Consider the following 11567-nt stretch of genomic DNA (forward strand, 5'->3'; position numbering starts at 1 on the left):
CCATCTCCACACTATGTCACCTTGCTGCTCTGTAGTCTCCTGATGCTGCTGCCACCTCCACACTCTGTCATTGTGCCACTCTGTGGCCTCCTGATGCTGCTGCCACCTTCACACTATGTTCTTGTGCCACTCTGTGGCCTACTGATGCTGCTGCCACCTCCAGCCTCTATCATTGTGCCACTCTGTGGCCTACTCATGCTGCTGCCACCTCTAGACTCTGTCATTGTGCCACTCTGTGGCCTCCTGATTCTGCTGCCACCTCCACACTCTGTCATTGTGCCACTCTGTGGCCTCCAGATGCTGCCGCCACCTCCAGACTCTGTCATTGTGCCACTCTGTAGCCTCCTGATGCTGTCTCCACCTCCAGACTCTGTCATTGTGGCACTCGGTGGTCCTTGGCTCCTTGCCAAGAGACAACAGTATGCATGCACTCCTCCAACTGCAAAGAACCTGAATGTGCTGAATGAACCCAGCTCATGTTCCCTATTAGTGGGTGAACAATCCAACGCTTGGTGAATTCTGCTTTACAATGATAGTAAGAGCCAACATGGGAGGATCAAAAAGCGATGTCGCTATGAACGCTTGACCACCACAAGCCAGTTATCTGTCATTGTGCCACTCTGTAGCCTCCTGATGCTGCTGCCACCTCCACACTATGTCCTTGTGCCACTCTGTGACCAGTTATCCCTGTGGTAAATTTTCTGACACCTCCTGCTCCTAACCCAAAAATGAGAAATGATTAAGAGGCCCCAGTTTCACAGTCTGTATTCATTCTTAAAATCCTGATGCTGCTGCCACCTCCAGACTCTGCCATTGTGCCACTCTGTGGCCAGTTATCCTGTGGTAAATTTTCTGACACCTCCTGCTCCTAACCCAAAAATAGGAAGGATTAAGAGGCCCCACTTTCACGGTCTGTGTTCATTCTTAAAATCCTGATGCTGCTGCCACCTCCACACTGTTATTGTGCCATTCTGTGGCCTCCTGATGCTGCCACCACCTCCAGACTCTGTCATTGGGCCCCTCTGTGGTTTCCTCATGCTGCTTCCACCTCACCACTATGCCATTGTGCCACTCTGTGGACTTCTCAAGCTGTTCTCCCACCCTCCCCACTCCATGACTGGGCCACTATTTTGCCTTTTTGGCCTGGATGACATCACTATTTATTTGACCCTTCTTTTGATCTGTCAGAAGGAAGGAAAAAAGAGACGCACAATGGATCCTGTCTGTGAAGCAGCTGTAAGGCCTGTATGGTCCCATCAGAATTGGCTTATGATTTGGTAGCCAAAAGCAGGAGTGGGTACAAAACACAGAAGACATGCAAATATTCCATTCACGTGTCATCTCTGTTTTGGATCCACTCCTGGCATTAGCAATACTGATGAATTATTGAGCAAATGCTGACTGGGTGAAGGCAGATGCTCCACAGACAGGAGCCGTTTTTTGTGGGTTATTGTTCTGATGGATCAGAGGAAGGGCAAAATAATCTGTGACGTCGACACAAGCTTAGTGCTGACGCTCTCTCCTCTGTCGGGGGGCTCTACTTGTATAAGTGGTTATATGAACCGGTTCTGTAGGCATCTTTGTGGAATCAGATGACAAGGGTGTAAAAGGAGTGCGCTTCTTCTTGGCGTTAACATGGATCTGTAAGGACCTGCAAGTTCATACTTGAGTTATTTGGTCAGTTTTGGCCCCGTGACTGCCCAAATAAGTGAAGTGTGCAGTGATTCCAATAGCGACGCCTGTCATCTGCATGTCATACTGACTCACAGTGTTATTTCACTACCACAGCAGACTCCCTATGCGTGTTACTGCAAGGCACAGTGTTCTACACCACTATCAAGGCTCTCTGCAGACCGGAAATAGACGTTTTTTAACACAATTAGCCGCAAATAAATTTGAATCGAAGCAAATCTTTTCTAAAAATTCGGCAAACTGGCCGAATCGAATTTTTGAGAAAATCGCTCATCTCTAATTATTAGTACTTCTTGCAGCTGCATTTGATAATTAGAATAATAATCAGACAGTATAAGGTAGATAAGGGTACGAGTGATCCTACTGGAACTGCACCTCAAGTGAGTGGTTGTCAACTAACTTGATAGGAGGGCATTTAGTGTAGACCTTAAAGAACTAATTATGATATTCAGTGAATGTAATGCTATAGAAAGCTGTCAGTGTTTGCTGGGATGCAACAGAAAATGATCAGTGGCCTACAATTATACTACAGGAGTCATTAGGAAGTGGCGATAATCATAGATCCAAACAGTCATAGACTAGAGACATGATATATAAAAATGGTGGGGATCACAGCTATTACAGCTCTTTCACAAGTCAGTGATTTTATGTTTGTGCTTCTTATAGACTTTTAAAGTTATTAGCTGGTGAGGGAGGACCTTAGTTTTGTATTCAAAATTGATTGTGAGACTATGCTCCTGATTGGTGAAAATAGAATGTGCGTAAGAGTTTTACATGTTGTTAAAAGTTAAAGGGGAACTATTCTCAAAAACTAGTCTTTCAATTATTAATCTATTCTCACTTATTTGCACTAAAATGTCAGTCTTCCCTGGTGGCACTGACTGGGTCAGCTTGTATCCATGAAAAATATAATGATTTATGAAGAGTTTAGAAGTGGCCAGCTTGTGACTGGCAACTTTACGTTTTCTTCCTCTCCTGACCTTCTCCTCCACCCACTCTCCGTCCCTCACTAGCTGGAGCCCTCTGCATGAAGCTGAGAAGAAGCAGGAAGCAGCTGCAGACAGAGCAGTTGCACTTGAGTGACATGGGAGTCCCAGGCAGAAGGAAAAAAAATCTGCATAATTAGGGCAGTGGGAGTGGATTAGAAACACTTCCACCAAGAATGGCATTTCCCAGATTGCAGTTCACCGCCTAGGCAATGAAGAGACCTGGGGGTATGGCCAGAACTCGTTTTTAATGTTTAAAGGTCAAAGCAAGCTGAAAAAAAAGTATTCAGATGATTATAACTTTGGCTTATGTTATCTATAAGCCAAAGTTGATTTTGTTGAGTATAGGTATGCTTTATTAAGTTCATTAAATATGATATATCCTTGTGTATTCATTGAATTAACATTTCTTTTGTAGGTGGAATGCTGGTTTTCTTACTATAAAACCAAACCATTAACTACCAGAAGACAGTCTAAAAAAATTAGGTAAGTTCTGTAAGCACCAGAACAGATCACTGAGGGATGCACAGCAGGGATCAAAGGACTGCATGCAACTCCTGGCATTCCTGGCATTTGAGTGAAATACAGCCAGTCTTTACATCAACCCAAAATAGCAGTGATGCAGAGATTAGCAGGTTTGAAAGTTTTTACTGGGGCTATTGTTTTTTGGTTATTTGTTGAAAATAAAGTCAGATCAAATTTTAAAACAATTATGTAGATTTGAAGCTACAGCTCTCTGATTCATTTAAGCATTTTGTTTAGAAATACTATTCACTTTGGGATGTTCCCATATACTGTAAACAGCAATAAACATCTACAGATTTTTAACCTTTTCATCCACTGCAAAACTAAAAAAATGTTCCTATTGCTGGTCTTCTTTGAAATATATCTAAAGCCCACTTTTTCATTTTAGTTAAAGTAGTGGAGAATTTAAAACTGCTGTTTCCAATATTATCTTAGAGAGATTTCCTTTCACTTTCTGTCCTGTAGACTCAACAGGATATGTAAGTATATCTTTCCAGTGTGAAGGATATTCCTATTTAGACAGCTGTCAGGGGAACTAGAATTGAAAGATCCCCCCTTTATTTCTGTTATGGTGGCAAGCCAAAATTTTGTATGAATGTTTCAGTGACAGTGGTGCCTGGGTTTACGACAGTATCTTGTTACAGAATTTTCAGGTTATTTGAGTAAATTTGAATTATTCAGGTTATTCGGTAAATTTAAATTTTGTTTCCGAAACCGAAAGGTGCTTCAGGATATGAAAGGCGGGTTACAACATGTATGCGCTTGGCTCGGCTCGTCTTGCTCCACTCAGCGTCAAGTTATTCAGGCTACCACAGCCTCAGTCTGCTTAGGTGCATTGCCTAGTAAACATCTCTGACCGCATCTCTAATGATTTCTGCGCTGTTTTGCGATTGTGTTTTTTTAAATGAATTTTTGTTACATTTTTTGTGTGTGCTTTATACAATATAAATCATAATCCCCCATGGGTCCCGTTACAGAAAGTTACCGAAAAGGAGCCAGGGAAGAAGAAACGCTTGAGAATTACACTGGAGACGAAGAAGGAGATCATCACTAAGCATGAGGCTGGGATGATGGTTGATCTCGCCTGCCATTTCGGGAAATCGACATCGACCATCGGTACAATATTGGCTAGTAGGGACGCCATTAAGAAAGCTGGCATAGTTAAGGGTGTTGCTGTAATGACGAAAAAATGCCCTCAAGTTATGGAAGATGTTGAGAAGCTCTTGCTCATTTGGATAAGTGAGAAGCAGTTGGCTGGTGATAACATCTCAGAGGCCATTATGTGCGCAAAGGCTAAGCAGCTGCACACCGATCTTGTGAAGAAGACCCCTGGAACCACTGAAGAGGATCTTGAGGTAGTTAAAGCCAGTAGATGCTGGTTTCAGAAGTTTAAACTTCGCACTGGTATCCATAGCATTGTGAGACATGGTAAGGCTGCTAGCTCGGACAAAGCAGCAGCTGAACGATACGATAAGAAATTCAAACACTTTGTGGACAGTGAGGGGTATGAACCTCAACAAGTTTTTAACTGTGATGAGACCGGCCTCTTCTGGAAGAAAATGCTGAAAAGAACCCACATAATGGAAGAAGAAAAGACTTTACCTGGACACAAGCCTATGAAAGACATGCTAACTCTTGTGTTGTGCAGTAACGCAAGTGGTGACTGTTAAATTAGTCCCTTGCTTGTGTAAAATGCTGAAAATTCAAGGGTTTTTCAAAAATATAAAGTGCAAAAGCAAACGCTGACCGACAGTTATGTGGAGGGCTAACAGCAGAACGTGGGTCACGTTCAGTCAAGGCAGTTTTTCACTGAGTGGGTGAATGAGGTCGTGGGCCCATGAATTAAAAATTGGAGCAAGGGTTACCACTCAGGGCTGTGCTTATTCTCAATAATGCTCCTACTCATCCTCCAATCTACATTTCTTCCACCCAACACCACTCCTCACATCCAGCCTATGAATCAGCAAGTCATTGCTAATTTCATGAAACTCTACACAAAGTCACTTTTCCACCAGTGCTTCGAAGTGACTTCAGACACTGAGCTAACCCTCAAAAAATTTTGGAAAGGCCATTTCAATATTTTTAGCTGTATCAAGCTAATTGATAAAGCTTGGAATGTAGTGTCTCAGAGGACACTGAACTCTATTTGGAGAAATCTGTGGCCTGATTGCGTTCCAGGATGGGACTTTGAGGGGTCTGAGAATGAACCTGATGCACCTATCTATGTAAATTTATTTTCTATATGTTAAATTGTATTTAAAATAAATGTTTATTTTTTTGGTTATAGGAACGGATTATTTATATTTCCTTTATTTCTTAATGGGAATATTTAATCCCAGTTACCAAATTTCAGATTACGAAATGCTTTTTGAAACCAATAATTCCGTAAACCAAGGCACTACTGTATACCAAGATAAATCACTATACTGTATCAGTGTAAATATAGTACTGAAATACTGTACAACAGCACAATCAAATTTATTTCATACAAATTTATTAAAACATATATTAAATGACACTCTTTGTCCTCTAGAATATACATTTTTTACATGGCCAACATTCCTATACCTTACCTTTCTGCTTTCAGTATATTTAGAGAGTTTTCCTAGGATACCTTTTATTGTCTTCAGAAACCCACAATTTATTTTGAATACCTAGTGATCTGATTTCATTGTCACAGCTCTTTCATTGTCCTATTCTTTGTGACTCCTGAATGCCGAAAGTGTTCCATCAGGTTTATATTTCTTAAGTGCCTTTTTTCTTATTTATTGTTTTGATAACACTAGATATAAACCACACAATTTTTTTTTAGTCTTTTATAATAGATGCCTATAGTAATAATTTGTGTAATGTGGTTACATAAAAAATGAAGAGATTGAAAAATGATTTGAAATGCTCCTATTTGTGTTCTATGTATTTTCGTAATAGTATTTTCTACCAGTTTGCATCATAATGTGCAGCCCTATTATGTGGAAAATACATCTTTGAACAGGAATGTATACAGTTTTTTTCCATAAATTTGTGTTGTGTATTGTGTTCAGGCTTTAAAAAATCTTAGGGCAAACATGCACATTCAGACTCCTATACATAAAAGTGGTTATTTTTAAAATAAAGATTTTTTACAATGTAAAAATAAATAGCAATGTAAAAACAAGTTTATCAAGATTAAAAAGGTAAAATGACTTTGATAAAAAACACTATAGTTTTACTTTTAACAAAGCCTGTATTGGCTGTATTTCATACTAATTTTCCAGCCTTTAATTCTTGACTCACTGCACTGCATGGTTTATTGTATCGCACTGCATGGTTTATTGTATCACACCACTTTACCTAGTTTTTTTGGGACTATTGCTATTTGGTCACATGATATCCTGAAGCCAAAGCAGGTAAATTCTGGAAAACTCTCCACTGCCAGACATTGCTTGCAAGTCTGAACTGGGCTATAATGTGGTCCATATGGCCCACTTTTAGATCAGTGATGTCATCCTTTCTAACTTCCAAGCACAGGTTTCCTGTTACTGGCATGAAAACCATATTTGTTTGAAGGCAGACCAATTAATGCCTTCTGTTTTAGTAAGCAGTACTGTATTTTGCTGACTCTTTACAGATTCTCCATTGTACACATTTTAGTTTTTATGATTCACACACATTTTGACAAATGCACAATGCATACACAGGAATGCATCCCCTTTACTGGTTGTAGGTCCTTCAAAGTACAGTTATTTCTACAGTATACACAGTGTGCTCTGTAAATGCCTATTGTATTAAGCTGCGTACACACGGCAAATTTTTCTCGCCCGATAATCGGTATCGGCCAATTATCGGGCGAAAATCTGCCGTGTGTACAGTCGGTCGTCGTCCATCGTCCGATGACCGTCCTGGCGGATCCATGGACGATGGACGACGACCGATCCTAATGAAAGGGAAGGGGAGAGGGCGCAGCAGGGTGCCGCTCCGTCGCTCTCCCCCTCCCCTCTCCATAGAGCATGAACGGTGCTGTATGTACAGCATCGTTCATGCATCGTGCAGTCTTTTCTCGTTGGAAAGGATCGTGAAAGATCCTTTCCAACGAGAAAAATTGCAGGTGTGTACGCAGCTTTAGAGCTTGTTTGATCTCCATTGTCAACCTAGCTCTCCTGCCTGACCTGCTGTTGGAGTGCGCAACATAAATGATATAAAATCAGCACTTATGCATATTCCATTTCAAATGATGGGTTCAATGTGACTGTTGGTGAGCCTTAATGGGGGTGCCTTTGAAATGTCAATGCGGACAAATCTAACAGGATGGCTCCAGCTGGGGTTTGGATCCAAAGGAACTGGAAGGAAAGATAACAGGTCCTTGAACAGGAAGATCACACCATACCAGGTGTGAAGTATGGGGGTTGTGCATGGAAGCATCTACTTCAAAGACTTCTCCAATCATCCTGCCTGGTGTATAAACATACCTGCTATCTGATGACCCCTAAAGGAGGTATGTTGCTTAACCTGTTTCATTTTATGTTACATTGTCCTGACCTGTGCTCCAAAACTTTGTGTTGCATTTATTATGCTTAAAAGACGTGAATGATGTGCCTTATATGATGCTGTACAATACATATAGCCCTGACTATTTATTTTTAGACGCTGTTGTAGGTTACATATTCCTGACTTATGTGCCAGGCAAATAGCTGTTCTGCTCTGCAGCCTGTGCATCCCCGGCATCCTTTTGGATGTGAATGGTTCCTCTGCATCCTCTGCTCTGGGACTGTGCAGCTGAAGGGGATTGTGCTGAGACTATGGGTATGTACACACATGCAATAATTGTCGTTAGAAAGGTTCTTTCATGATTGTTTCCAAAGACAAACGACTGCACGATGCATGAACGAGTGCTGTACATACAGCACCATTCTGCTCGATGGAGAGGGGAGGGGGGAGAACGACGGAGCGGCACCCCGCTGCGCTCTCCCCTCCTTCACTTCCATTAGGAATGTTCGTCGTCCATTATCCATGGACCTGCCAGGACAGTTGCTGGGACAATGGGCACTGTACACATGCAAGATTCCCATCGGATATTCTGAGCTGATACCCAGACGAGAACCATTGCACGTATGTACCTAGCCAAATAAGCAGAGTAGTTCCTGATTCAGTCCTGCTCTTCCATTGGCTGCTGGGGCTTTATAGCCTTTCTGCTCCCATTGCTCTATGCCTGTTGTAGCGTTAGCTGAGCTAATCTGTGCTGGAGAGATTCTTATATGTTTTTCTGTTGCTGACATTTGCCTGTTCCCTGACATTTCGTTTGTACTCAGCCTGGACTGACCATTGCTTGTGACCCCAACTCTGCTTGTGCACACTCCCTTGTATGTTGTTTGGTGGACTGATCTCCTGTGCTTGACTTCGGCTTGTTTTCTGGATTACCTGGTAACTCATGTACTGTTTATCTGTGGGCTTCTGGTCTGCTGCCGGCCCATCTCCAGACACCATCCTCTGAATACCAAGTCCTGGGGGCAACCGAGTGCTGGGAGATGCAACCTGTCTCCTGAGGCTGAGCAGGGGCTTACTTAAGGTGAAGATTGCGGTGTTGGATTGGGGGACTGGTGTCTGGTGAATACTGATGCTGACCAGGGCCTTACAATTGTCCTAACAGTTGCTGACTGTTTTTTTAAGGTATATGTATACAGACAGGATATGTAATAGAAAAGTTCATTTTTTTAAAATGACAGTGTCTGTGAGACTGGTGCTGTAATTAACCTCCTGGGCGGTTACTCCAAGCCTAGTTCGGAGTAAAAAAACTTGCTGAAAGCGTTTTACCCAAACTAGGCTCGGGGTAGCTAAAAATAGAATTAGGTGTTGCATACCTGGTGCCGCTGGCATCCTCCAGTGTGTTGTCATCGGATCCCATCCTCCGGCAGAGTTCTCCAGCGCCAATGCCCGTCTTCTCAGTCAGATCCCTGTCTTCTCCTTCCCTCAGTGTATGCGTACGCGTCCCTCTGCGATTCCTGTTCATGTCGGTGCATGCGCCCGTCGACGTGGCGGGAAATTCAAAACTTTGTATTGGATTCAATATAAACTCCTGTATCCAATCCAATACAAAATAAACACAAAATAAATACACAATCACAGTTTTAAAAACTGCCAGTTAATCCCTGGATTGCTAGTGTGTAACACTGTGTCTGCTGCCTGCTGTTACTTTTGCTGATCTTTGTCTAATTTTGACCATTTTTTGCCTGCCGCCTGCCTTGACCTCTGCCTGTACTCCGACATCTCTGCCTGCCGCCTGCCCTGATCTCTGTCTGGACCCGGAGATCATCGTCTGCCCGACCCCTGCTCCAAGCTCCAGAAGGCGTCTATCCACCCAAGATGTGTTGGAACATTTCTCAGACAGCAAGAGCGATCTGGAGTCACTTGTGGAGTCCACTGATAGTGATGGAGCGTCTAGAGACCTCTTATCGGACTCTGAGATCGAGACCCTTAGTGACAGCGACTGTATGGAGGTTAGTGATGTGTGCACCTGGTGCGCGATTGACACTCGTCAGGCCCAGCCTGTACCCCCTAGGTTTCAATTTACTGGGGCGACTGGCCCGAAGGTGCACTGTGAGCACAACCCCCTGGCTTACCTGGAGCTATTTCTGAATGGCATAGCCATGCAGAAAATAGTTGAAGAAACAAACAGATATGCAGCGCAACAGCTGGCTGCTCCACATGCAAGATTGTTCAGAACCAGAAAGTGGGAACCTGTCACCCAAAAGGATATTTGTTTTTTTCTGGGCCTTGTTATTCTCCAGAGGGTGGTAGGGGAAACCCCTGCAGAAGTGGTACTGGTCCATCAACAAACTGCTTGCCACCCCTTTTTTTGGCACGGTTATGCCTAAATATCGATTTGGCCTGATCATGAAATTTTTACATTTTACCAACTATGAAGATTTTGATGAGACCACCCATCCTGCCCCCAAGCTCCAAAAATTTGGGAGGTTTATAAAATGATTATAAACAACTTCAAAACCTGCAATGTGCCAGAAAGGGACATTAGTGTGGATGAAAGTCTGATGACATATAAAGGGAGATTTAGAATCTAGATATATCCGGAACTCTGTCATATATACAGGCAAAGACCTCAGATTTAGTTCCTTTGGAGTGGCAACGTCTTCTGTCTTGTCTCTTCTGTCTTGTCTCTTTGCTGAACCAAGGGTATTGTCTTACTACAAACAATTTTTTTACATCCCCTGAGCTTTACGAGAACCATTAGGGCTAACCGGCGAAAATTGCCAGCCAATTTCACTGCACAAAAGCTCAAGCATGGGAATAAAGTTGCCTGGCAGAAAGGAAAGATGATGGCTCTCTGATGGCATGATAACAAGGATGTCTGCATGATGACCTGCTGAACACCGCCACTGTTCAAACCAGAACAAGAAGTGGGAAAGACGTTCAGAACCCCTAGGTAGTTATCGACTACAACCACACAATGGGGGGTGTCAACAGAGCTGACCAGGCCGTGACTTTCCATCCAGCTGTCAGAAAGCAACAGAGAAAGTACTATAAAAAAATATTTTGCCATCTATTGGAACAGTGTCTGTGTAATGCGTACATTCTATTCAAAAAACAAAATGACAGGCCTGTACCCCACTCTGAATTCATATGGAAAACCTGTGAAGATATATATGTGTGAAACACCTAACACCAGAAGAGGATGCAAATCAACATCAACTTGGACGATGTGTTTTATACACGGTAAACCCGCTATGCCAGAGTGGTCGTCATTTTCCGGAGTACATTCCACCAACCCTAAGAAAGAAAAATAACACAAGAATGTGGTGTGTGTGCTGCTTCAAGAGAGGGGAGGACAGGAAAAAAATCTGTAAGGAAACCCGTCTCTCCTGCCCCGAATGTGACATTGGACTCTGTGCTGCCCCGTTTTAAAATTTACCACACTAGGGAGGTGTTTTAGAAAAATAAAGTACTATACAGTATGCAGAATTATTGCATTTTCAGTATATTTTGATTTATTTATGCATTCTTGTTTAAGCTGATTTTTGTGTTTTTTCATTTAATATTATTATTGAATTTTTTTTTTTTTACATGATTGTGTGTTTCAAACTTTATTATATTCAGGATATCTACTAGACCCTTGTTTAGACATATTTCGGTAAGTTACAGGCCTACAATAAAAAAAAAAAATCATGAAAAACAGTGTACTGCTTTTGGTACAGAAATCCAGATATTAGTGAAACGCCCAGGAGGTTAATGCAAATTTTGTGGGTACAGTGTAAAAATAAAACAAGTTCCGGCTGTATGATTTTCCTCTTTTATGTCAATGTAACTGTTAAATAAGTTTTGGCCACAGCCACCTTTTGCCACAGCAAAATAGAAGTGAGCTGCTTCAGTGTGCCC

The 11567-nt window shown here is 42.3% G+C and overlaps 1 long non-coding RNA gene across 4 annotated transcripts in view; it reads left to right on the forward strand.

The window, feature by feature from the left end:
• Positions 1–5493, forward strand: part of LOC140338348 (uncharacterized) — a 20755-nt gene extending 15262 nt beyond the window's left edge. For 2 of the 4 annotated variants that reach the window (XR_011922229.1, XR_011922228.1), the window contains exons 5-6: positions 3097–3313; positions 4181–5493. This is a non-coding gene — a long non-coding RNA (uncharacterized lncRNA). The remainder of the gene's footprint in view (positions 1–3096; positions 3314–4180) is intronic. The other 2 variants (XR_011922234.1, XR_011922232.1) reach the window with 1 other exon arrangement.
• The last annotated feature ends 6074 nt before the right edge of the window (positions 5494–11567 follow it).

Source organism: Pyxicephalus adspersus, chromosome 1 (genome assembly GCF_032062135.1).
Source record: "Pyxicephalus adspersus chromosome 1, UCB_Pads_2.0, whole genome shotgun sequence".
NCBI lineage: Eukaryota > Metazoa > Chordata > Amphibia > Anura > Pyxicephalidae > Pyxicephalus > Pyxicephalus adspersus.